The 27,681-nt window shown below is 40.1% G+C and overlaps 1 protein-coding gene across 11 annotated transcripts in view; it reads right to left on the bottom strand.

Annotated features, from left to right (window-relative positions):
* PAM (peptidylglycine alpha-amidating monooxygenase) overlaps positions 1–27,681 on the bottom strand; it is a 221,095-nt gene that overhangs the window by 182,008 nt on the left and 11,406 nt on the right. The window contains exon 1 of one of the 11 annotated variants that reach the window (XM_073344600.1): positions 9,501–9,607. The exons of the other annotated variants lie outside the window; for them this stretch is intronic. The gene's annotated coding sequence lies outside the window, so the exon portion shown is untranslated. Of the gene's footprint in view, positions 1–9,500; positions 9,608–27,681 lie in introns of those variants that run through there. 11 annotated transcript variants of the gene reach the window in all.

The raw sequence follows: 27,681 nt of genomic DNA, 5'->3' as shown, positions 1-27,681 counted from the left end.
TGATGAGCTCTGCATGGTCACGTGCAGCTTGCCACGCTGGCCAAACAGGAAATGAGATTCAAAAGTTCGCGGTTCTTTTCCTGTCTACTTGGCCAGTGCATCTAAGTTGAGAGTGCTGTCCAGAGCGGTCACAATGGAGCACTCTGGGATAGCTCCCGGAGGCCAATACCATCCAATTGTGTCCACAGTACCCCAAATTCGAGCCGGCAAGGTCAATTTAAGCACTAATCCACTTGTCAGGGGTGGAGTAAGGAAATCGATTTTAAGAGCCCTTTAAGTCGAAATAAAGGGCTTCATTGTGTGGACGGGTGCAGGTTTACATCGATTTAACGCTGCTAAATTTGACCTAAAGTCCTAGTGTAGACCAGGGCATAAACTCCTCCACTATTAGGCATTTCTGTTAATGAAGGGTAGACAAAGTACAGTACTTAGGAATTTAGTTAAGACCTCAATTCCACAGTATGGCATAGTATAATTCTTACTACCACCATCTCTTGTTTATAATTCCATACTTGTTCCCCCAAGAGATAATCCAGATACAGTAAAGTTATCCATTATGGTTGAAAATAATTTTTTATTTTGATGGGAATGGAAATCATGTTCAAAAGGGCAGAGGGATGGGAAGTGAGAAAGGATTTCATTTCACACACACGCACCCTCCAATAGGCAGGAATGAGAAGATATAGCGAATCCAACTATACCGCCTTACTCCTGAACCCCACCCTAGCTTGAGTACTGTTTCTAAATTGAAAGTATACAACATACCTCACAAAAAATGGCAATATATCAACTATAAAATAAAGTCAAGCAAACCTGCATCCAAAACATTCAGTTCTCTCAAGAAAATCTCCTTTGAAATATACCTGCTTCCTTGTGGCAGAATCTTGTATTGAAGTTTCTTTATTTAAAAAAAAACAAACACAAAATAAACCCTTGTCTATAGTATTCCAATAGAATTCCAAGCCCCTGAATATTATAGTTTTAGAACAGGAAAATACCATTATGAAAATGACTGCACTACATAAAGGAACATCAGCTACCAATCAATATATACCGGAAATATTAACAATCAACAAACCAATTCTAAAATCAGTTCTAGGTTTGTACTGGATCACGCTTCTGCTACAAACTGATTTGGAAAAATGTCTGTAAGAAAGAAACACACAACTAAAATATAAGCCAAATTCCATAACAACTTTGTCACGCAATGTTCCTTTCCACTGCACCCACACCAGCATGGAGAGCCAATGATAAGCCCCACACTTGCATTTGAACAGTTTTCAGGAAGATACGGAACCATTTTCTGAATTATGAAAAAGATAAATACACATTTTTATAGTCTAATCTGGTGACCCTTCTGATAAAGGCCCCAATCCTGCAAGATTTATGCATGAGTTTATCTTTAAGTAGTCTCACTGACTTTAATGGAACTACCAACTTCATGTACATAAAGTGTCAGGTTTCAAAGGGATAGCCATGTTAGTCTGTATCAGCAAAAAAATGAGGAGTCCTTGTGGCACCTTATAGATTAACACATTTATTTGGGCATAAGCTTTTGTGGGCTATAATCCACTTCATCAGATGCAGAGAGTGAAAAATACAGTAGGAAGGTATAAATATACAGCACATGAAAAGATGGGAGTTACCTTACCAAGTGGGGAGGTGGGGGTCAGTGCTAACAAGGCCAATTCAATCAGGGTGGATGTGGCCCATTCCCAACAGCTGACAAGAAGGTGTGAGTATCAGAGGGAAAATTACTATTTGTAGTGACCCAGCCACTCCCAGGCTTTATTCAGGCCTAATTTGATGCTGTTAAGTTTGCAAATTAATTCCAGCTCTACAGTTTCTTGCTGAAGTCTGTTTCTGAAGTTCTTTTGTTGAAAAATGGCCACTTTTAAGTCTGTTATTGAGCATCCATGTTGGATCATATTAAAGAAGTTCTGTATTAAAATCACAAATGAGTTTGATTCCCCATAGTTTAAATCCCAGGGTATTACTAATTAAGAGGTCTCTTGGTTTTTGGTGCTGTTTCTCTCCCTCTGTGTGTGAAACTTGCAAGCTGCTAATTGCGTTAGTACATTCTAAGACAGAGTCTGTTCTCAAAGCAATTCACACAGAGAGACTCAAAGCAATACTCTGTAACAACAGAAACAGCACCCAGACACTCCTCGCCCTTTTGTTGTATTAACAATTGTGATTAAAATAGAGATAGACGATGTATGTGGATGGATGCCTGGTGTGGATAATAACTGAATGATCAGGGAGGTGCCAGCCTAAGAATCCAGTGTCCATCAGCTGAAGAAGGCATCAAGTGGAAATAAACAGAGGACCCCCGGAGGGCAGACTGGAATCCACCCAACAGCCTCAAGAACGGGAGAACCAAAGAACAAGATAACATCTGGCAGCATGGAGCTGTCTGGAATGTGCTATCTGCTGATTGATTCAGCAACAGCATGATGAAGCAATTCCCATAGACTGGCATAGGAAGAAATTCCTATAAAAATGGACTCTGGAAAGTGAGAACTTTGGGGGTCTGATTCTGCAAACCAACTTCCAGTAGCATATCAATGAGCATCTGACAAGGCCCTGCTCCCTCCTCATGTCCAGACTACCGGCCAGTGGCTTGGCATGAGCAACTCTAAGGCTGCTACCTATGACGACAACCTTGCAGAACCTCTGTGTGTGTGTGTGTGTGTGTAGGAATGAATGTGTGAATAATATGAGATTGAATGGAATGTTATAACTATAACTAACTGCTTACTATGATTCTTTCTGTATTCACAATAAATGTGGCATTTTGCCTTTTTCCCCTTTAATAAGATCCTGCTGGTTTTAATTTATTGGTACAACATCCAGGGAGACTGAAGTGCTCTCCTACTGGTTTTTGAATGTTACAATTCTTGATGTCTGATTTGTGTCCATTTATTCTTTTGCGTGGAGACTGTCCAGTTTGGCCAATGTACACTGCAGAGGGGCACTGCTGGCACATCTCTCACTGGTAGATGTGCAGGTGAACGAGCCCCTGATGGCGTGTCTGACATAGTTAGGTCGTATCATGTTGTCCCTTGTGGACAGAGTTGGCAACAGCGTTTGTTGCAGGGATTGCTTCCTGGTTTAGTGTTTCTGTTGTGTGGTGGGTAGTTGCTGGTGAGTATTTTCTTCAGGTTGGGGGGCTGCCTGTAAGCGAAGACTGGCCTGTCTCTGAAGGTCTGTGAGTGAGGGATTGTCCTCCAGGATAGGTTGTAGACCCTTGATGATGAGTTGGAGAGGTTTTAATTACTTTCTTTGTTGGACCGGTCCTGTAGTAGGTGACTTCTGGGTACCCCTGGCTGACTCTTGGGAATGGGCCACATCCACACTGATTGAACTGCCTCGTTAGCACTGACCCCTACTTGGTAAGGCAACTCCCATCTTTTAATGTGCTGTATATTTATACCTGCCTACTGTATTTTTCACTCCATGCACCTGATGAAGTGGGTTATAGCCCATGAAAGCGTATGCCCAAATAAATTTGTTAATCTCTAAGGTGCCACAAAGACTCCTCGTTGTTTTTATATTAAGGGTGTAAGCCTTTGCAAGATTGGGGCCTAATTCCTTTATCTCTTGGCTCTTAAAAAGGCGAGCTGCAATTTTTTCCCCCCAAGTTAAAAGAATGAGGAGGTAGATAGCAAACATCTTTAAAAATCAATTAAAGGCTGAACATTTTTTTCATTATAATTACTGTAATCTAGTAGAGAGAAGGCAGATGCTACGTGCTTTTTTAAAAAAAGGAGTCAGGAAACGATTTATCTATGTCCACTCTTCTATAGTCTACCTGTGCAAAACAGGCTTAACGCACTGGGGTACTCTTTTTGAAGAGTGGATTATAATGAAGCAGAATTTTTTTTTTTTTAAGTTAAACGTTTGAAGTCTTTGTCATTGACAGGTCTTCCCTAGTCTTGCTGCCTAGACACTATGATAAATTTCACCATCAGTTTAAAGAGCAACAGAATACTAAAGTTGAATCTTCAATCTCATTTATTCATTTAGCAGAGATTCCCCTAATATATTTTTGTTCTGAAATATATTGGCATGTTCTCATTTTGTAAAACAGACCTCTACAATATGTATTATTTGTATCGTAATAAGAAAGGAATTTTATCGCTGTCAAGGTAGAGTTTGGCCTCTGAGGCTAACCTAAAATCTTCTGGTGCTAACATTTTTAGGCGCTGACCAGTGGTTGTTCAGCATAAGGAATTTAGGAAGGGTCAGCTCACCACAAAACAGATGGTGATAGGAAAGAGAAAATCTTCATTTTCTAAAATGTATCTAAATAGTTATTGAAAGAAAAGACTAGATAAGGTTGACTAAGTTATGTCAACAAGAGTAGCCATGACAGCCACTATCCTGGATGATACACCAGGATGGTGGCTATCATGGCTACTCTGCTGACATAACTCAGTCTTCCTGAGCCTGAGCTCAAGCTGCTACAGCTTGACCTAAATAGCTCAGGCTCGCTAGCCGGGACTGTAATAGCTCATGTCCTCTGTGGACTGGGCACTAGGGGAACCTGTAAACACACACTCACCAGTGGGTTACATAACCGCAAGTATAAGCTGCCTGTGGAACACTGTGTTTTCAAATAGTTCACTGGAATAACAAGTGTCAAGAAAAAAAAACTTTTAAACAAGTATACAGAAGTGTGTCTTTTACATTAAGGTGGATGAAATACGATGTGTAATTCATGTTGTAAAGCCAATGTGGAGTTTTTATACAAGACCCAACTAATGTCTCAGGACTGAGTGTTTGTCCACAAGGATGCTAGCCACTTGAGTAGTCACTGAAACTTGTCCACTACTGGAGAATCAAAAAACAAACCCAACACAGAAACACTGACACAAGTAACTAATTGCATGACTGAAAGGTCAAATTAACCTATGCAACAGGTAGAGATGCATATACCTACTCGGCCCTGACATTTCATTAACCATCAGTTGTTCTGGTACTGTACCAAGCTAAGTGAAATTGCTAACATATGACATTCTTTATATGCACTCAGTCTTAAAGCATTAAACAGGATGAGAAAACTGCTAGAGATCAAAAGAAAACGGAAACTTCTGAAAAAGGGATTTAGAAAACAAGAACTGCCAGACTGGATCAGACCTGTGGTCCATCCTGCCTCTACCTGTGGCCAGCACCAGGTGCTTCAGAGGAAGATATAAGTAACCCCAATGTTGACAGATGTGGGATAATCTGCCCCACACAGTATGTGTCTTCCCTATCTTTTACAGTTATTGTCTTAAGACCTGATGCATGAGGTTTAATATATTTTTCAAAAATTGCTGGCATTAATTTTCTAAATTTGGATATCCTGGTTATCATATAGATGTCCAATCCCCTTTGAATCTTGCAAAGTTTTTGGCCTCAACATCATAACGTGGCAATAAGTTCTACAATTTAATTGCATATTCTGTGAAATATTTTCTTTTATTGGTTTTGAATTTTCTGTTTTTTAATTTCATTGACTGTCCTCTTGATCTTGTACTATCAGAGAGGGACAATAGAAGCTTCCCATCTATTTTCTCTAAACCACTCATTATTTTATATATTTTTATCATGTCCCCTCCCATTCATCTACTTTCTAAGGTAAACAATCCCAATCTTTACAATCTTTCTTCAGAGGAGTTTTTACACACCTCCTACTCATTCTTGTTAACATTCTCTGAACTCCCTTTAACTCCCTCTAATTCTGCAATGCCCTTTTTGAGAGGAGGTGACTAGTACTGCACATGGTATTCTGGACAAAGACGCATCATTAAATAAATTAGGGCTGTCAAGCGATTAAAAATTAATTGCAATTAATCGTGCAATTAAAAAAATTAATTGTGATTAATCACACTGTTAAACAATTGAATACCATTTATTTAAATATTTTTGGATGTTTTCTACATTTTCAAATATATTGATTTCAATTACAATACAGAATACAAAGTGTACAGTGTTCACATTATATTTATTTTTGATTACAAGTATTTGCAATGTAAAGAAACAAAGAAATAGTATTTTTCAATTCACCTAATACAAGTACTGTAGTGCAATCATGAAAGTTCAACTCATCCCAATAAGTTGCCAAATATCTTCTCTTAAAAGATATTTATTCTTAAAAATGAACCAACAAACAACTTACAATATTGCCATATCAGACATGTAAAGAGATTGAAAGAAAAGCTGAAAAACAAGGGGAAGACAACAGCCTGGGATCCTGTCAATATAAATAATTGTAAACCTAATATACACAAACAAAATGTTTTGAAGTCATGCAAATTTCTCCTCAGAAAGAGTAGAGCTTCTGTAACATTTTGTACATAATTCCAGATTTCAAGGTACACAATAAAAATATTTCTATTGATCAGGACAGGTATAACAACTTTCAATAATAACTTACATTCACTCAGGTAGCAAGGATGGAGTTCATATAAAAAAGGCAAAAAAAAAAAAAAGAAGGTGGGGGAAGGAATATCTTTTATTTGACCAACTTCTGTTGCCGAGACACACAAACTTTTGAGCCACACAGAGCTCTTCTTCAGATCTGGGACACTTACTCAAAGGGTATGTCTACTCAGCAGAGAAAAACCCAGGGCTGGCCCACGCCAGCCAACTTGGGCTCAGGCTGTTTCATTGCTGGAGCCCGGCCTCCATGAGTCAGCTGGCATGGGCCAGCGCAGTGCTCTTTGCTGAGTCGTGTCACAGATCAATACAAGGTGTAACAGAACATTTAGCATAAGTAGTTAATATATATTTCAAGGTGAAGTGGCCTGTTAACACCCCTCCATTCAGAGACAGGAAAGGTGGGGAGGGAGGACAGAAAGCAGCTGGGGGTTTATTAGGTTATAGAATGTTCTAATAAGCCATAAATCCAGCATCTCTATTCAGTCCATGATTTTTAGTGTCTAGCTTAGTTATGAATTTAAACTCCCAGGTTCGTCTTTTGAAGGTGTTGTGCAGGTTTCCTTTAATGATGAGGACTGATAGTGATCACTCTATATCTATACCCCCTGATACTCTATATCTGACCTTTGTAAAAAGTGTTCATCCACAGGTGATGTGATGCTTTTGTCTTTTATCATTTTCCTGTGTGAGTTCATTCGAGAGCATAGTGATTGTCTGGTTTCCCTCACACAGTTGCTATGGGATATTTATTGCACTAGGCAAGGTACACCACATGTTGTGATAGGCACCCGTAGGATCCCAGGATCTTGAAAGGTATGTTGCAGGGTGTGTGGCTTATTGTAGTAGTGAAGATATGTCTGCAGGTTTTGCATCTGGTATTCTGGCTGGGTCTGGTGCCGCTTTGAATTGGTGTCCTGGTTTGTGAGGAACCTGATTGGATGATGAGCTTGGAGAGGCTTGGGGGTTGTTTGAAGGCCAGAAGAGAGGGTTCAGGACAGATTTCTTTCAGGGTGGGATGAAAGTTGTTTGGCTGTAGTTGTCTGAGGATACCCACATAGTGGTGTGTGGTCGAAAGGGGTTTCATATCTGTATTGAAGCATGTCCTTTGGAGTATTTTGGTGGTCCATTCCATGATGCGATCTACTTCGCTGGTAGATTTCAGAGGAACAGCCGTGTTAGTCTGTATTCGCAAAAAGAAAAGGAGTACTTGTGGCACCTTGGAGACTAACCAATTTATTTGAGCATGAGCTTTCGTGAGCTACAGCTCACTTCATCAGATGTTTACTGTGGAAACATCCCACGGTAAACATCTGATGAAGTGTTCCACGGTAAACATCTGATGAAGTGAGCTGTAGCTCACGAAAGCTCATGCTCAAATAAATTGGTTAGTCTCTAAGGTGCCACAAGTACTCCTTTTCTTTTCGCTGGTAGAGTGTCCTTGTTTGGTGAAGGTAGGTTTGAGTGTGTTAAGACAATATCCCTGATACACATTAACGATAAATTTCCACCACAATTTCAACAATCATCACTCATTCATTAAACTCTCTCTAGAACGCTCCCACACCAGCATCAACTTGCAGGATGCCATGATCAGCTTCGACAACTATATACACAAGAAACCCACGGATCACCACATTTACCTCCACAGATGCAGTAACCATCCCAAACACACTAAGAAATCTGTTATCTACACCCAGGAACTCAGATACCACAGAACATGCTCCAAAGAGAAAGTCTAGGATATATGCATGTGTTAACTACTTATGCTAAATATTCTGTTCCACCATGTATTTAGCTATGACTAAGGCTACATTTATGTCACAGAGGTCATGGGAGTCACGGAATCCATGACTTCCAGAGACCTCTGTGATATTCTTGGCTTCAGCCCCAGGGGCCGCAGAACTCTGCAGCTGGCAGCCAAAGGGGCCCTAGCAGGGTTCCAGTGACAGCATCAACAAGAGGCCCCCTGCAAGGTTCCAGTGATGGGTGACAGCCTTACAAAGGAGGGGGATGCCTCGGGCGAGAGGCTGGGGGTGTCTCGTTTTCTCTTTGGGAAATATGGTCACCCTGCAGCTCCCAGCTGCTGTGAGCGGAGGGGGGCCCTCCTGCAGCTTCCAGCTGCCACAGGCAGAGGGGAAACCTCACAACTCTCAGCCACCACGGTGGTAAGGGAAACCAGGAAGGCACAACAGCAAAAGTCACAGACAGGTCACAGCTTCCATTAATTTTTACATATTGCCCATGACCTGTCCATGACTTGTACTAAAAATAACCATGACAACATCTTAGCCTTAGCTATGACACCTGAGTAAATTTCCCAGACCTGAAGAACAGCTCTGTGTAAGCTCGAAAGCTTGTCTTTCACCAACAGAAGTTGGTGCAATAAAAGGTAATACTTCACCCACCTTGTCTCGCTAACATCCTGGGACCAACACGGCTACAATACCACTACATAAAACAAAAGAAGAGGCATGCAGAAAGTCCACACAAAAGTGGGCAGATGATTAAAGAGGCATCACATGTGGATGCCTCTTCAGGTTTTTAAAAAAAAAAAAAAAATCTAACAAATGTGCAAGCTTGATTTTTACAATCTACAGGAAAGCTAATTTGTGAGGCTAGAGGGAGCATCTAAGCATCCCCATTATACTTAAATCTCTTATGGTTTTTTTTCAGTCTGAACATGCAGTAGTAGAGTTATGTTTAACATTTTGTTTATGCTTTTGTTGCTTATGAAGACACCCACTGTCCTAAGAGTGGGAATTGTTTATATTAGATATTTGCATTTATTTTAAATCACTAAAAATAAAAAGTCCTTTTTGACTTTACTAGATTTGCTTACTAACTGGGGTGCTGACCAATTTCTAACTATAAGTTTGTTTTTAGTTTGCACATTTTATAAGGTTAAAAAAGCTTTGGGAAGTTTAAATGCTGTGTTCTAGGAAACTGGTTCAAATACTAGAAGACAGAGACTCTGAATTTAAGCTAGTGATGCAATGAGGAAAAAACACCTCCTATTTCACACAGCAGAAAGATATGTTTAAATGGTTAAATATGAAGCAGAAGCCACTTACCTTCCGAGCTCATAAGTTTCCAAAATAATACTAGAAGATATAGCATATGGAGTAGGGCTTATGATCTTTAGCGAGGGGTGAATCATCTTCATGTAGATGCTCTGAATAACCCCTGTATGCATACTGACATCATCAGTAAAGACTTGGAGGCAGAGGATACTATGGTAACCATGCAATGTGCTGAGAGACAGAAGCCTTTAATTGCTTTAACAACTTCCTGGGGCTCTAGCTACCAGGCTTCGATTTGCTAAGCAGGAAATGAAGGTTGTCACAGAGGCACTGAATGTGACACTGAGCTGAAAGAACTCAATGAATCCTGAATCTATTAAATTGTGATGTGATTTTTAATAAGAGTCACCGCTTGAAGCCATTACTGATATTCTTCCAACATCTACAGAAGTCACAGATCAAGTAATAATATTGTCAGGTATCAATTTCATAAGCAGTCCTATATTGTTTTCCCAATTAACACTATTAATATTATTACATTAAGGCAGACGTCCTTTTCTTCAAAGTGAAGACATTGTTTTAATAGGATGTACATGTATGCTTTCAAGGGTCAACATACTGGTAGCAACAGAAACTGAAGCCCCCCATTTACTTATAGGTCAGGTACTGTATAATACAAACAGGCACGCTCTAAAGCTTCCATACACCACCACATTATATTTATCCTACATTCATATGTCTCAGCTTCGATGACTAATCTGCCAATACATTACTTTGGAAGGACAAAGCTCAAGTTAACAGAGAGAAATGCGGAGTGACAAGATATCAAAAGAAGCCTGTATAGCAAGGTTTCTTTAGTAGAGATTTCTAGTAAACCCACTAATGTCACATCATAGCTTGCCATAAAGAATTCATCCTGGTTTTCAGGGTTTTTGTTTGCTTTTAAGGAAAACCACAGGTGATTTTAGGTGTTTAGTACTGAACAGCTTGTCTTTTTGTTTCTTAGAAAAATCATTTCCTATAGCTTTGTCTAAATTATGACAAAGTTTAATCTGAAATCAGTTTTATTAGCTTATGACATTTAAGATACTGGCCTGAAAGCGATGATTCAAGCGGTTGCTCAGCTTTTAATTATTTAGTGTATGTGGAGCATGCACACATTCCCCCTCCCATGCTATTTCCCAACTTATAGCTCTGCTTGAGCACAAGTGAACAATTAAAAATCCCTTTCTATTTTTAACACAAAAACTTGGATCAGTGTTATCTGTTTCTTTTAATTCAACCTGAAAACTGAAATCCAAATATATTTTACTACTATTTTTATATTTCTAGTTATAACACCTGTGACCATTCATTTTTTTAATATGAATCCATTTAAGGGGTACATTTTCAAAAAATACCTATATATTAATAGGAAAATAGTTGTTTGCACCAGTATTTTCTTCCATACTTGAGCAAATTGCTTTTAATCTAACATTCATTTAAAGTAATGTTTTCCCTTAATGTTAAACAGATTTTCATCTATTCTGAAAACCAATTCCCCTCCCCCACTACAAGTATTATGAAACCACAGAGGGGGGGCAAAACGCAGTCAGCCTCACTTCAGTCCCTGGCAAAATCAGGGAGCAGGTCCTCAAGGAATCCATTTTGAAGCACTTGGAAGAGAGGAAGGTGATCAGGAACAGTCAACGTGGATTCACCAAGGGCAAGTCATGCCTCACCAACCTGATTGCCTTCTATGATGAGATAACTGGCTCTGTGGATATGGGGAAAGCAGTGGACGTGATATATCTTGACTTTAGCAAAGCTTTTGATAGGGTGTCTCACAGTATTCTTGCCAGCAAGTTAAAGAAGTATGGATTGGACAAATGGAATATAAGGGGACAGAAATCTGGCTAGATTGTCAGGCTCAATGAGTAGTGATCAACGGCTCGATGTCTAATTGGCAGCCGGTATCAAGCGGAGTGCCCCAGGGGTGGGTCCTGGGGCTGGTTTTGTTCAACATCTTTATTAATGATCTGGATGATGGGATTAATTGCACCCTCAGCAAGTTTGCAGGTGACACTAAACTGGAGGGAAGGGTAGATACGTTGGAGGGTACAGATAGGGTCCAGAGTGACCCAGACAAAATTGGAGGACTGGGCCAAAAGATATCTGATGAGGTTCAACAAGGACAAGTGCAGAGTCCTGCACTTAGGAAGGAAGAATCCCATGCACTGCAACAGGCTGGGGACCGACTGGCTAAGCAGCAGTTCTGCAGAAAAGGACCTTGGGATTACAGTGAATGAGAAGCTGGATGAGAGTCAGCAGTGTGCCCTTGTTGCCAAGAAGGCCAACAACATATTGGGCTGTATTAGTAGGAGCACTGCCAGCAGATCGAGGGAAGTGATTATTCCCCTCTATTTGGCACTGGTGAGGCCACACATGGAGTACTGAGTCTAGTTTTCGGGCCCCCATGACAGAAGGGATGTGGACAAATTGGAAAGAGTCCAGCGGAGGGCAACGAAAATGATCAGGGGGCTGGGGCACATGACTTACGAGGAGAGGCTGAGGGAACTGGGGTTATTTAGTCTGCAGAAGAGAAGAGTGAAGGGGGATTTGATAGCAGTCTTCAACTACCTGAAGGGGCGGGGGGGGGTTCCAAAGAAGATGGAGCAAGGCTTTTCTCAGTGGTGGCAGATGACAGAACAAGAAGCAAGTGGTCTCAAGCTGCAGTGGGGGAGGTCTAGGCTGGATATTAGAAAACACTATTTCACCAGGAGAGTGGTGAAGCACTGGAATAGATTCCCTAGGGAGGTAGTGGAATCTCCAACCTTAGAGGTTTTGAGGCCCGGATCGACAAAGCCATGGCTGGGATGATTTAGTTGGTGTTGGTCCTGCTTTGAGCAGGGGATTGGACTAGATGACCTCCTGAGTTCTCTGTAACTGGTTCAATCACAGAAACCCCCTTGGGGCTGCCAACTGATGTGCCAAGACTATTTCTGCCCCTGCTATTCCTGCCAGCTTGGGACTTCAGAACCCTGCCTGGTTGTCCCAGACATGCTTGCTGGCTACAAACACAGACCCAGGCCTGAACAACAAGCTGCAGACTAAACTGAAACAGCTTAAGAAATGTTCCTGTCTCTAACACTCAGATGCCCAACTCCCAATGGGGTTCAAAACGCAAATAAATCCATTTTACCCTGTATAAAGCTTATACAGGGTAAACTAATGAATTGTTCGCCCTCTATAACACTGATAGAGAGATATAAACAGCTGTTTGCCCCCTCCAGGTATTAATACATACTCTGAGTTAATTCATAAGTAAAAAGTGATTTTATTAAATACAAAAAGTAGGATTTAAGTGGTTCCAAGTAGTAAAAGACAGAACAAAGTGAATTACCAAGCAAAATAAAATAAAACACACAAGTCTAAACCTAATACAGTAAGAAGTGATTACAAATGGAATCTCACCCTCAGAGGTGTTCCAGTCAGCTTCCTTTTACAGACTAGTCTCCTTTTAGTCTGGGTCCAGCAATCACTCACATCCCAGTGGTTAGTGTCCTTTGTTCCAGTTTCGTTTAGGTATCCTATCTCTTGAGCCAGCTGAAGACAAAATGAAGGGGTCCTCCCAGTGGTTTAAATACACTTTCTCTCGTGGGTGGACACCCCTCCCTCCCCCTGTGTAGAATCCCAGCTACAAGATGGAGTTTTGGAGTCACATGGGCGAGTCACATATCCATGCATGACTCACAACTTACAGCTAGCAGTCATTGTTCACATGTTACCTTGAACATCCTCAAGTAGACTTCTTATGTGGATTGGATCCTTCCAAGATCCATTGTCGGTTAAGCGTTTCTTGATTGGGCACTTAACCTGCAAATTCCTTTCTGAAGAAGCTGCCCAAATGGCTTGCTAATGTTACTTAAAATCAAACAAGTGCACAGCCAAGATTCATAACTTTGAATACAAAAATGATACATGCATACAAATAGGATGAATATATTCAGTAGATCATAACCTTTCCAGAGATATGTTACATGGCATATGTAGCATAAAACATATTCCAGTTATGTCATTTATATTTACATAAGTATATTTCCATAAAGCATTATGGGGTGCAACTTCTCAGTCTCTTCCAACCCTAATATTCTATGATTCTATACAAAATTCTCAAAAGGAGGTCTTCAACATGATACAAGCATGATACATACCACCACCACTTACACAGCAGAGGTCCATAGTGCTGGGTGTCCATGACCACACTGTACAGCTTTATTTCAGGCATCTAAGAACTCCACAAGGTAATTAACCTGGCTGCATCAGATCAGTAATCAAGACTGGTAGCATGACTGTCACCAGTCCACGACTGGGCAGTGTCCCCTCTTGACCTAAGTCCCATCTTCAGAGCTCGATGATAAGTATGTCTAACTCAAAGATCACATGACTGAATTCTCTCACACCTATTGAGAAAGTGTCTAGAAACACTAACAACACGGCTGATAGCTCTTGCTGAAGACATACTTATTTGATCATACTTATTTATTAAACAGGTTCATGAACTTTAAGCAAATACCCAGAGAAATCATACTCCTAGTTTCCTTCCTGTCATATTAATTACCCTCCACGTCCCTCCTACTGTAGGGGTACTGCTGGTTTGGACAGGTAGGAGAACTGCAGCTGGGCAGATTGCATACTGAGTGTTCAGGCTTTCCATTTATAGACTGAATCAAATGGCCTTGCAGGGGACCCCAGATTTGCCATAACAAGCCATAAAAGTGTTTGACTACCCTCTACCCCCCCACCCCAGGAACATGTGTAGGGGTAAAGGCCTAATCCTCTACTGTTGGGAAACAAGGAGCAAGAGAGGAAGAAGGAGTGTGAAGCACAAACCAAGGGAGGAGAAATGAGACTCACAAAATGAAATTAAGGGTTTGTGCATCATGTTACATCCAAACTCTCAATCCTAAATAAAAGGGAAACAATGAAATCTATACAGTTATAGCAAAACGGTAAAAATGTTAGCTTTGTTGAAAACAGTCACTCTCAACTATTCGTGTCCAGCTTGTTCATGGCTCTCTCTTTTAGTATCGGATTCATACCATGTTAGCACAGATCAAATCTAATTCATTTTAGAATTGTAGGACATCAGCAGTGACCTTTCCTGAATGAATGCATTTAAAACTGTGGGAATCAAGTCCCAGTTTTAGTACCTCTCAGTAAATTCTAATATTTTAACCTTCCTTAAATCTTTGACTAGAAGACCAGTATTTATATACAGAAGTCAATACAAGCAGACACTTTTTGAAGCATTATGTATAAGGCAGAGAAAACAAATTTAAGCCTTTTATGCATTTGGTAGCCAGATAAGTAGCATCTCTCTGACCACAGGATTTTATGCATCCCTACAAAGCATCAGAGGGATAAAGGAAAGTCCTACCAACCCAAGGAAGCTAAGAGAGCTGGAGCCATCTGACAGTGTTACTGGCTAAATGTTTAGGAACCCATCTTTTCATGCTGTCTCTCTTACAAAACAGATCTGTGCAGACATTCTAAATGTTGTAGTTTAGTTACAAAATCATCTATTAGGTTCTACTGTACAATTAGTTCTTGAGTTTAATTCAATTAAGGTCACTTTCTTAGCTTGGAAATCAGACAGTTTTCAAATGTCACTGCTAGAGCTAGGCAAAGCTCGAGATTTCCAGTTCATGGAAAATTATACTCACATCTTTGACTAAAAGATGCATCAAATGAGCACTACCCCCACCTGTTGAAAGTTTCAGGTTCTCTTCATTATCTTCTTCTACATTTATCCTCATCTTTACTACAGTTGTAGCATTGTCTATGACAAAGTCACACACAGTACCTGACTCTTGGATTTTTATTCCAAGTTTGTTAAAGCTTTTACTGCTACTGCTTTTAAGTATTCTGCTGTGTAGGCACTTCCTGATATATCACTTACACCTTTAAGACAGACAATCCCATATTCTTTTGTCACACAAGCAAATTACTGGATCATTGTATACATTGCTGCACTCATCAAGACAAATTTCTTGTCAATGTTTTTTGTACACTGTTCAATTTCCTTCTCTCATACTCTATGCAGCAACCTTCCAACAATGTCTGCTAAGCTGGGTGGAACGTAACTTGGTCATAATGACTGAACCATGTCAATGAAATGTTTATTCTGAACAAGACAAAAGGGAGAATTTGTTGCATAAAACGATTCAAGCAATCGTTCATCTATGGAGTCTTGCTAGAATTTACATAAGAACTGCCATACTGGATCAGACCAATGGTCCATCTAGCCCAGTCTCCTTCTTCTAACAGGGGCCAGTTCCAGATGCTTCAAAGGGAATGAACAGAACAGGGCAATTATCAAGTGACTCATCCCATCTTCCAGTCCCAGCTCCTGGCAATCAGATGTTTAGGGACACCCAGAGCGTAGGATTGCATCCCTGACCATCTTGGCTAATAGTTATTGATTGACCTATGCTCCAAGAACTTCTTTTTTGGCCTTCATAACATATCATGGCAACAAGTTCCACAGGCTGACTAGGTGTTATGTAAAGAAGTACTTCCTTACGTTTGTTTAAAATCTGTTGCCTATTAATGTCATAGGGTGATCTCTGGTTCTGGTGTTACGTGAAGGGGTAAATAGCACCTCCTTATTCACTTTATCCATACCATTCATGATTAATTAATCCAATTCGCCACAAAAAAGCAAGCATGTTTTGCATTAAACCAGCTAGACATCTCTAAATCAAAGCTCAATAAAGGCTAATTTAAATTTTAAAATACTCTATGTTATACTGTACATTATTTGGAATTGGGAGATATAGTCTGTGAAGTAACAACATTCCATTGAATCCTTGACAGTGAAATTATTTTGGGGACATTTTATGGCCTGTGTTGTACAGGAAGTCAGACGAGATGATCACAATGGTTCCTTCTGGCCTTGGACCCTATGAATCAGTGCCTTATAACTCTAAGATCCTACTATCAGTCACTTTTTAAATCTAGAAGAGTAGTTATGCACCGTAACTGTTTTTATTACACTATTTATAAACATGGGGAAGTAATAAGGGAAGCAGTAGTTCCTCTATACTAGCAATACCCCACCTAATATAATGGTCACACTTAAAAGCCAACCCCACACACCTACCTCACACCTAAATCCACCTCTCCTAGTTCAGTGTTGGCCTAACTACTAAATTTGAACTATTCTCTTTTCTTTACACTGACCAAGTACAAATTCTAATAGACCTGATTCTCCTCAAAAAGTTTACAATACCTTGAAGGGTTAAAAATTCAAAAGGCTTCAATGAATTTTACATAGAGTAGAATGGTCACTTTTATCTGCAAAATGTAGTCATGCAGCTTTTGTCCATAGCCTGCCATGACGTTTTTGGTAGTTCTTTGCTTGAATGCTTCCCCTGTGACTTCAGGTTAAAAATCCCCAGTGCCTTGCCACACACAAGGCGACTTTTCACTGAACCTTATTTATACTTTTTAAGCATTTGCAATAATGCAGCTGTATGCAGTGATATACCTTTAATATCACATTTGATATTTTGTAATTAGGACAAAATTACAACGCTGTCACATGAGCTAATCTTGTCAAAATGATGTATTTCTATATATAAACACAAAGAGACAGCAAGGTCATTTACACTGAGAAGTTCACCTAAATGCCCTATAAAACTAGCTTAGCAAGTATACTGCACAAACTACATGGTATTAAACAGTTCATTCCAGGCTCTCTCTCCAGTCTGTGCTCATGTAAACAGCATTGTCTGTCACAAACCCCAACATCTTTGTGTGCAGAGAACGAACTGTTGTAGTGTTTGTACAGTTGCTTTGGAAATGGGCTCCAGAATACCACATTCCAACAACATAGTTTGGAGCTCACTTCACCTCATCGTTCAACATCAACATGTCTTGGGTTATGGAACATATGGACTACACGTGCAAGCATATTTATTTCAATTACTTGGTCTGGTCCACTTCAGGCCCTGTAGTGCCAGACATGTGACCACATTTGCCTTTTTCTTTACAAAGAATTTTATGGAGGTAGGGTCTGCCAGACAGACCTTTGCCAATGTAACATGACAACAGTGCTCCCAAGTTTTTTCAGGACCATGATGAGACTTAAATGCAGCACTTCCACTCATTCCTGCACATACCACTGTGGCACAGATGTTCCACCCATTGTGAAACATACACACCCCTTTGGAAACATTTTACTGTTCTTCCTTAAACTCAAGATAACTCCTTCATGAAAGTCTTTTACCTGATAAAGAGACAATCCGATAAATTATCTATAATACCAGAAACAAAGTCTTGCTCACAGCATGATCAAAAATCCTAGATGACACCAGGTAACAACATTGTGATATTCACCAAGTTATTCCAATCCTTAATTTATCATTTTAAAGTTCACATCTACATATCAACGTTTAGGTGAAAGGGGTGTTTGGGGGAGGGGAGCGTTTGTATGGGTTTTTTGAAGTATGCACCACTTCAATTAGGATCTTGCTTAAGAGGCTTCTGTCTCAGTTGGTTTGCTTTGCTCCATAGCTAAGAAAATGGGGGCGGGGAGATTTCAGAAGGTCTGAAGTAACACTTTTGCTTCTAAAATGCTTTGTGTAATGTGTTTACAACCAGCGTGTGCCTAGACACTTATATTAATATATCCATATGAGAAAGCATGCAGGAAGAAAGATGTTCAGTAGATGTTTCCTGCAGTTCAAGCACAGCTCTGAAGATTAAAGTCTGCACCTGAATACAGCACTACAATACCCACATGCATTTCACTGCTTGTAAACACTGATCCTTTAAACGTACTGCCAAAGACAGCCAGCACTTCCTTTTAAAAATATACCAGAAAGGCGGGAACAGCAATGCACACAATACCCAGCAAAGTTTGAGAAGGTGCAGCAGTACACATTTATACTCTTTATGAAGGAATAATAAAAGTGCTGCCACTCAAATTATATTTCAGTTTACATTTTTTGTGTTAGTCAAGAATTCCAACCCCCCATTTTTATATGAATATATACACAGAGCGAGAGAGCGCGCGCGCGCTATTCTGAGGCATATACTAACACTAAAGGACCATTTATGTAGAGAACCACAGGTTCTCTTCCGACAACCTTCCTGTTCAATGTTCAGCCTGAGGAGATGGCTTCCAGTACAGTCACTGATATGACAGTACAGCTTTACGTCTCTTTCACTGGACACAAACAGTGAGGCTGTTTGATTTTTCCTAGCGTCTGGCTGAAACTGGTGCTTGGAAGACGGACAACTGACTAAAGCTCAATCCAGAACAGAAAGGAGATGCTGGTTAGCTGTAGGGAAAACCAGAGGGGATGGCAAAAAAAGAATATTTGCTCCTTTGAATATACCCACTTTTTTACAAAGTTCATATTCTAGGGGCTTCTGTTGAATTCTGTGCTGCTTCTGGATGTCCAAAAAAAGTGTCAGAGGCCAAGAGTGCTTTCTATATCTACGCTAAGCAGAGAAGTTGAACATTTTTCCTCTGGGTACAGCAGATCTTGTCTTCATTATCCATGCTTCTGGACACTTCCAGATTTTATTTCTAAAGTGAGAATTACAATGCATTTGTAACAGTGTGCAGATACACTAATGCCTAACCTGTTCCTGATTCACACACATACTCCAGGCAGGGGCCATAACAGCTGCTCCAAGAACAAGTAGGGAGAGACTGCTTGAGAGAAGGCCATTCTCCTAAGCCCCAGAAGTTGTGGGTGTGGGAAAGAAATCCCAAGCTATAGAGTATTTTTGTGTTCAATTTTGATGTTTGTTGTCTGGTTCCTGTGACCAAGAGATACAATTCTCAGAGACCATGGTAAAATGCATCTGAGTTTTTTTTTATGCTGAAACTCTTTACTGGTTTACAGTGTTTCACACATGAGGAATGTTGTACCTGTGTTCCACGCATTGGCTACCAAATAATTTCCAGGTGCAAATTACAAGTGTTAGTTTTGATCAATAAAGGACTTTATTATTTGATTACCAGGCATCTGGGAAACCACCCTCTCTCTACATGCTCTAGCCATCTGGCAGCCTAGATTAGCAGGGAGGCTGCCAATCCATAGATTCGTTCAGCTGTGACAAGGAGCTCTCATTCGAGGGTCCTCAACTTTGGAATTTGCTTCCCCGCTTTAATCCAACGTGACCCAAGTTTAGCTCACCTTCAGGACACACTGAAAGGCCTATTTTCTTAGGTTTTTATTAGAAAGGATGATTCAAAATATCCAATTTTGTTTGCTTGTTTTATTAAAGGGAGGATGGACAAGTTTTTTTTTTTAATTAATTCAAATAAAGGGTGTGTGTTTAAACAAGTGAGATTGGAGACTGAAAATTTGACATTCCAAGGATAAATAGTATCACTATGAATCTACCGCAAGAACAGAATTTATCACCACAAAAATATTTGAAGTGGGATTTTTCCAACAAAGATAAATAAATCTGGAAACAGTGATCTATGGCAAGACAAAAAGAGGCCAAATATCACCTCCCTACTCCTCATCCCTTGAATGTAAAATTGCCTGTGTAGAATATGTATAATTAGTCTCCCACAAAAGAATACTAAACTTTAAGTATGCACTAGACTGGAAAATATTAGGAAAAATTGCTTCCAGGAGAAAATTTGCTATTTAACTAGTACTAGATCTTTTGTTGGCATGAGCCAAAAATTTTACAAAAGAACCAGTATTCTTTTAAAAAGAAAACTGAGAGGAGTGAAGCTTAAATGAGAATGTTCTAGCAATATACCCTTGCATACAAGAAAGAGTTTCTGAAGTTGTCCTTTGAAAAAAAAAAAGATTTATGACCTTAAGCCCATTGTGACAAAGTGACAATTTTCTGTAATATTTTTATTCCTATGTGTGCCTCAGTTTCCCTCTCTAGTTTGCATTTCTTGAAGAAAGGTTAGGCCTGGTCTACACTAGAAACTTAAGTTGTCTTAACCAAGTCACTCAGGGATGTGAAAAACACACCCACGCACCCCCTAAGTGGCATAGTTAAGCCAAAAACTAACCCTCAGTGTACATACACAGTGCTAGATCGACAGAAGAATTCTTCTGTTGGCCTAGCTGCTGCCTCCCTAGGAAGTCGATTACTTATGCTGATGGGAGAATCCATCAGAGCAGGTAGTGTCTGTACTGAAGTGCAGCAGCAGCGCAGCTGTGCCGCCATAGCATTTTAAGCATAGACATATCCTTAGAACCTGCTCTTGTGCTTGTTTAGGTCACACAACTGTCTGATCCAAAAGAGGGACACAGGGAGCTGGGGGTCAAGACTATTGTAGGAGGGTTGTCATATTGCCACTCTTACTTCTGCACTGCCTTCAGAGCTGGGTGGGCAGAGAATGGCAATTACTGCCCCCAGCTCGAGATCAATAGACTGAAAGGTGTCAGAATATGGGGTAAGAATTTGCTTTTGGGAGGGCCTCAGCAGCTCTCACCTGGTACTAAGGACAAAAGGAAGGGAGCCAGCGTCAGAAAGGGAGTCCATAACAGCTTGGCTGGCTGATTGCTGCAAATACTAAGAGAGCAGCGCACCCTGAAGGGGACTAGTACAACCCTCGCACAGGGGCCTGACTTAGTTGGGTTTGATGAAGCGAGCCAGAGATAGAGAGACAGTACTGGTACTGGAAGGCCCAGTCTCAGAGTCTTGAAGGCCAAAGGCCTGCCCCTTTGGAACTGTGGCACTCTTTGGGATTCAGCACAAGAGATTCATTGCAGCCTGGGGAATAGACCAGACCCTATGGATCCAGGATACCTATGCCCACCCAGATTTTTTCCAACTTTTGTTCTTAGTAGCAGGGAAGAAAAAATCCACAATCCTTCATATTGCCAAGAAATAAACCAGAGTTGTCAAAGGATAACTGATGGGTATGATATAGTTGTCAGCATACCCGCTATGGAACACAGCCGAGAGAGCCACAGCAGGTCAGACTGTTAAAAAACTGGGCAGACACTCCCACATGGGTGGTATATTCTAGAGATTTAACCAAACCAGCAACAAATGAGTGCTCCTGTATCAACACTGCATGTGAAGTTATGAAATTTTGCTATAGGATTGTAACTCAATATACACATTATAACAAGATGATAATACTCAAACGATGACTTTCTGAACGATACCTCACAAAGCACACCTTGTTCAAGATTTATCACAATTTTGTAACAGTGGTGACCATATTAGTGTAGACTGTCACCTTCCCCTTTAGACAGCATCACAACAGTCATTCTTGAAAACTCTGAATAGCTTTTTGAGAAAAAAAACAAAACAAAACTGTGACCTGGAAAATAAACTCCAGAAGACATCAGACTGAAGCAAGACTAAAAGATTTTTTTTCTAAATAAATCATCATCGGGAAGAGAAAGGGATGTATTTGCTTTCCCTATTCCATGTGCTGTAGAACAGAGAGTTTCTAAGCCAACTAGTCTAGTTGGTCTACTTTCTTCCCTTCCCCCTCCTTTCATATTTGTGTCAAACTGTGCCAAAATGTATTTTGCTTTTACAGCAGGATTAACTAAAGGGTTTATTTCCTTGGAAATATGTACAGTATATAATTTGTATCCACTATGGATACCTCAAACTGTGAGGACAAGAAAGAAACTGACAGCTCATGTACTGAAAAAAAAAAAGTGCCTCAGAGGATTCAGATATGTAACATACTAGATTGCTTTAAGACAAGATCCAGTTAGCTGATTTGCAAGGTCTCCATTAGTGCCCCCCGTTTCTGGTGGATATGTTAAATTATTGATAATAGGAGTGTTACAGTAGTAGTTTTAATTGGCTCAGATGACATACCTAAGTAAACACAAAGACTAATACAATGTATATTTTAATCCCCAGTATGCGCAATTCTGTTATTCAGATTAAATGGAAGTCGACAAGAGCTGCAGGGGTTGAAATAACTGTCTAGTCACCTACCTGGGACATGTGATATTTTGGCCAACATGCTTTTTCTTTAAAAGCAATTTCATCTGTCTTCAGATTGACACTGGATTGACAGGAAGAAGCAAACGCTCCAAAGTAGACAGCTGACTATAGTGTACATCAGAAGTAAGAACACTACCCTCGGGTAAAGCACAGTTGGTAACAATGGCAGCCACTGAAATAAGTGACTGCTAAATTATGGGTGAACAGTGGTTGATATCCATGTGATGTGTATATAAGTAACTCTATACAACTCAGAAATGGACCAATAGATTAATTTGCCTATCTTAAAAACTGGAAGGAAAATAGGAAACACTCAGTAAGTTAAAAACAGCCAGCCAGCCAGTTTTTAAGTAAATAGCCTCAACAGTGGCATGCATTTGCTAGCAATACATAGAATACTGACATGTAGTAAAATACTGACCCACAAAATTAAAAAAAAGTTAAAAGAAAGTTATGAAATGTAGACCCCAATAATCCCTTTTAGGGCAGGTCTACACTTAAAACACTGCATCGGCGCAGCTGCACCGATGCAGCTGCTCTACTGAAGTGAAGAGGGGCCTGCGCCAACAGGAGAGCTTCTCCTGTCAGCATAACTAATCCATCTCCACGAGAGGCAGTAGCTATGTCAATGGGAGAAGCTCTCCCACCAATGCAGCACTGTCTGCATCAGGGTTAGGTCAGTATAACTATGTCACTCGGGCGTGGATTTTTCACCCCCCTGAGCGACGCAGTTATACTGATATACATCTGTAGTGCAGACCTGGCTTTAGTTAGGGGAAGTAATGCTGTGTCAGTCTAACTCTCCGCAACACAGATTTAACAAACAAACAGAAAGGTACGACCAAGACATGTCCACACTGATCTATCAATGTGACAAACAATCAATAAACTTTCTTGACTTCACTGAAGTAGAAATGTAGTAAGTTAATTTAAGTAGTCCAGCTTCAGAAGGGACGTTAATCTAATGTCCCTTTTAGTGAAATTTGAGAACTACCACAAGTTTAGAATCAGTAGGTGTAATTTGTAATTAATTGTAATTATTGTCCTTGATAATATTCCCAGCCCTTCATAAGAGACGGTGCAATGAAGAGTAGCGTCTAATGAAAGCTAATATACAAAATTATTACAGTTGTTGATACTGTAGGATTTCAGGCCTCAAATAATTAACTTCCAAAGGTATTATCACAGTGTTGAGTTGATGTTTTTAATGATCTTATTCAAGTTCTTGAACTACTAGCATGGATAAATACATCTGTTCAACCACAAACTGACCTAGATAGCAGGTAGGTCAAGTTAGTCTTCATACGCACCAAAGAAATGTAACAATGGAGACATAAATCAGTGTTTAAAGCAGCCAACTTTATCAAGTGGTTAGAACCCAGAGAACCCAGCACTGAAAAGACTCTTCCGAAGAAAGACCTTTTCCCTAAGAACATAAGCTTACTGTTCTACTGGAAGTTCATAATGATTGTAGAAAGAGTCTTGTCCTGCCTACAATCTCCCAACGGTGCTGAGATAAGGAGTCTTAAATGTCCTCAGGAAGCATGCTCCATTCTATGCTAATCTGCTCCATAACTATGAACTTCAGTCAGGCTGACTTCATCTAATAAAAATATGATTCAGAAAAAGGATACATACCTAAAGATAGGTATTAAAGTGGAGAAACTTGTATTCTGAGATAGAAGATTTCTAAATCCCAATAAAGCAACACTTCAATGTTGGCTTCCCTAATTTGCTTAAGTAATTGAAAATCATTAACAGTTAATTAGGCATACCAAAAGCCATGTGACAAAAGTAAACCTAGTACAACAGATGGTGCAGAATTCACAAATTACAGTACACGGGAAACTCAAACATGTAGGAAAACAGTCAGATATAAGAGAGCCAACTATAGACAAGCACGTGTAGGTAATACATATTTTGATGATATGGCTATAGAGATGGGAGTTATTGGAAAAAAAGAGAAAATTAAGCTACCTAGGAAAAGTAAGATTCTCAACTGTAGTATTAAATTAATGACTGATGGGGCTGGTGGTACCACCTATCACTAATGTTTGCTGACCGTCATCACTATAAAAAAGAAGCCCCTGTTTTCAGTTGCTTATAAAACTCTGCCATATTTTAACCATTTGGGCTGAAGTGAATTTGTTTGAGATAATTTCATCCAAAACTGTCGAGCCATTTCCAAGAACAAGGCTAGGGAAAAGAATGTTTTTCCTACAATAAAAATTTTTAGCGACCATTTCTTTGAACAACTTTCATGACCCCATGCTTTGAACTTTGGCAGATGCAACACCTCCATGAAAGTAGGCCCCAATTTGGCCAAGTTATAAGCCTTTGGGGGGGAAATAATGGAAGTTCACACATGCTTAGTAGAGACTACCTAGATGTTAGCAGCTATATTCCCTGAAGATTCCATCAGACTGGGCTTGTTACAACACAGTTGAGAAGCCCTTTCCAGGAAACTGCACCTCTGCACTGCAGTGGGCTATGTCAGATCCAGTCCAGACACTTGAAATGAGAGCAGAGAAAATGTCTCACCTGTGTTCTCAGTTACTTCTCTGCTGGGTTCAGGCAGCATGGAGGAGGAAGCTGCCTAATTCAAATGTAGATGGGACAAAAGACAGACTGGGACCAGGAGACTAGGGAGGAGTGGGGGTGATGAGAATGGAAGCTTAGAGTGGAAGGGGGAGACTTGGAGCCAGCAAGGGAAATCGGGGAGGGAGGAATAGAAGTCTGAGATCAGATGAGGAGCTGGGGGAAAACTGGGACTGAAAACCAATGGGGCAGGGAAGACAAAGATACTGAGACAAACGTCAGAGGGACACACACGGATATTGGATGAGGAGCCGAGGAGCCCAGGAAGAAAGACTGGGACTGGGAGCCAGTGGGAGAGGAGACATGGGCAAGGGTACTTGTGCAACTGCATCCAGAAGGCTGCTCTAACTTCGGCTGGGTATGGCCCTAGTAGGGACAATAATATGGGAAGGGACTTAAAGCAACCTTTGCTCTTCATTCTGCTGCATAATATCTTCCCCCAAAAATTTACAGACTCATCTTAGCAATTGATAAATTGCATCTTTTAAAACTGAATCTGCCACCATCCAAAGGAGCTAACAATATAAAGGTTTCCCCAGGTTCATAGTACACTGAATTGAAGAACTTCAACAGTATTTTAAATATTTCATAGTAGTACCAAGATAATTATTTGTAACCCAATTTCAATATGAACATACATACAAAATGGAGTTCAGAATGCAATCTGGAAAAAAGAAAGGGGGGCTGCCAACAGTAAATGTTTCAAGCACACTATTTATAGCTTCAAAAATCTACAAATTGACTCAAAATGACAGTAAACAACACGCATACAAATAAAGAGATGGATTCAAGGTTAATGACATCACTATTTATTTTTAGAAGACAAACACTTCAGCGTGGCTTCAGGAAAGTACTACATGTTAGTTATTTCATACAGGTCATCCTGAATGTTTAAGGGGATTTATGTTTATTTTATAATTACAAAGCAATGTTGAACAAAAATAAATCTTATGTGAAATTCACAAATATTTATTTTTCTAAATTGTGTTACAGTTTGTTTAAGTTCACCTCCTAATGTTGACTAATTTTAAAAACTCTCCAGAGCCACTACCTACACCCACCTTTCCTAGCTCTAGCTTTTACTGCCCTAGAGAGTTCTTAAGGAACAGTGGCATAACTTAGTAGTCCAGGGAGCCTGAGGAGCATAGCTTTATGGGATAGAGCAGGGATCGGCAACCTTTGGCACGTGGCCCGTCAGAGTAAGCTGCCTGGCGGGCCGGACCAGTTTGCATACCTGCCACGTCCACAGGTTTGGCCGATCACAGCTCCCCCTGGCCGCGGTTCACTGCTCCAGGCCAACGGGGGCTGCAAGAAGCAGCAGCCAGGACATTGACCCACAATATTCCACATAATTTACCATTTATAGGATAAAGTGTAATGGAAATTGAGAAACATGTGATGGGTTCATCACAGAAAGTGTTGCACAGCAAACAAATATAAAATGTAAATGTATTTTTAAATGACACACACTGTCAGATAAATAAAGCCAAAAATCAACTTACAAAGAATATCTGAAATTCTTTTCCCACATAAGTTACATAAAACTAAGGCACTAAAATATTTGTATACAGGAAAAAAAATAGGTGTCCTTTTGATGCAAAGTGCTTTACTATTAAAAATACAATTAGATATGTACAAAACACGCCAATAACAAACAAAAATACTAGTAGTTCCTCAAGCACCATACAACCTACAAAATAAAGTAAGTTTTATTGTCTAATTTCCCTCCTCCTCCTGAGAGAAGGATTAATATAGACCTCCAGTTGTGGGCTCCCTCATAGCTCTGGGACCACCCCTCCAAACTAAGGTGAGCAGACAGCACCATCAAGTGGAGGTTTGAAGATGAGCACAGTCCAGAAAGGCCAATAAACCTTCTTCAGAGTAGTTTCTTCACATAGGTTGGATCCAGTCTTTTTTAGCCTTTGCATCTCAACAAATCATATTTGCAATTCACTCCTTTTTCTACTGGCGGCCAATGCAAAGAATGTTCACAAGTGGTCACGTAAGAGAATAAACAAATTCCCACATTCTGCCTGTGATGGAGATGCCCTGCTGGTAGCTCACAGCAGAAGGAGTTTCAATGGCAAAATCCTGTGACAGGAACTAGATCACTGTGAGGAAGGAGAATCTCCCAGGTTACAAGTCTGGTAGAAACATCCTGACTTCCTCAGAAAACTGATTCCTTAAGATTGTGAATAGCCAAGAACCATCTCCAATTTATTAACACATTACAAGATCTGGTTGTACCCTACAATGTTATTATTCAATGTTAAGGCATCACTTAACATTGAATAATATGAGTAGGAAACAATATAACTCTGCATCACATCACATGACAAGATTTGGGATGTAGACTCAAATTAGCCCCTTATTTTTTTTTAATCCATTTTTTAAAGCATCAACTGGATTAGTCAAGAAAAGCTGTGGATTCCCTTGTGACTGTGCTCAAATGGAGTGATATAATTCCATAGTCCAGACCATCAATGGTAGCTTTTGGTGAATTAACTGCTCATTCTGTTCAATTTATTCTGAACCTGATTTGGAGCTCACCTTTGATGATGAGGGGAAAAAAGAGCTGGTAGGCCTTGAGCATCCCAAATGAGAAACAAGGATTGATATCAAACTTCTCAGGCCAGTAAGAGGAGAGAAAAAAAAAAAAAAAAAAAGGAGTACTTGT

This window comes from Lepidochelys kempii, chromosome 5, assembly GCF_965140265.1.
Source record: "Lepidochelys kempii isolate rLepKem1 chromosome 5, rLepKem1.hap2, whole genome shotgun sequence".
In the NCBI taxonomy this organism is placed as follows: domain Eukaryota; kingdom Metazoa; phylum Chordata; order Testudines; family Cheloniidae; genus Lepidochelys; species Lepidochelys kempii.
This window is presented reverse-complemented; position numbering and strand designations above follow the sequence as displayed.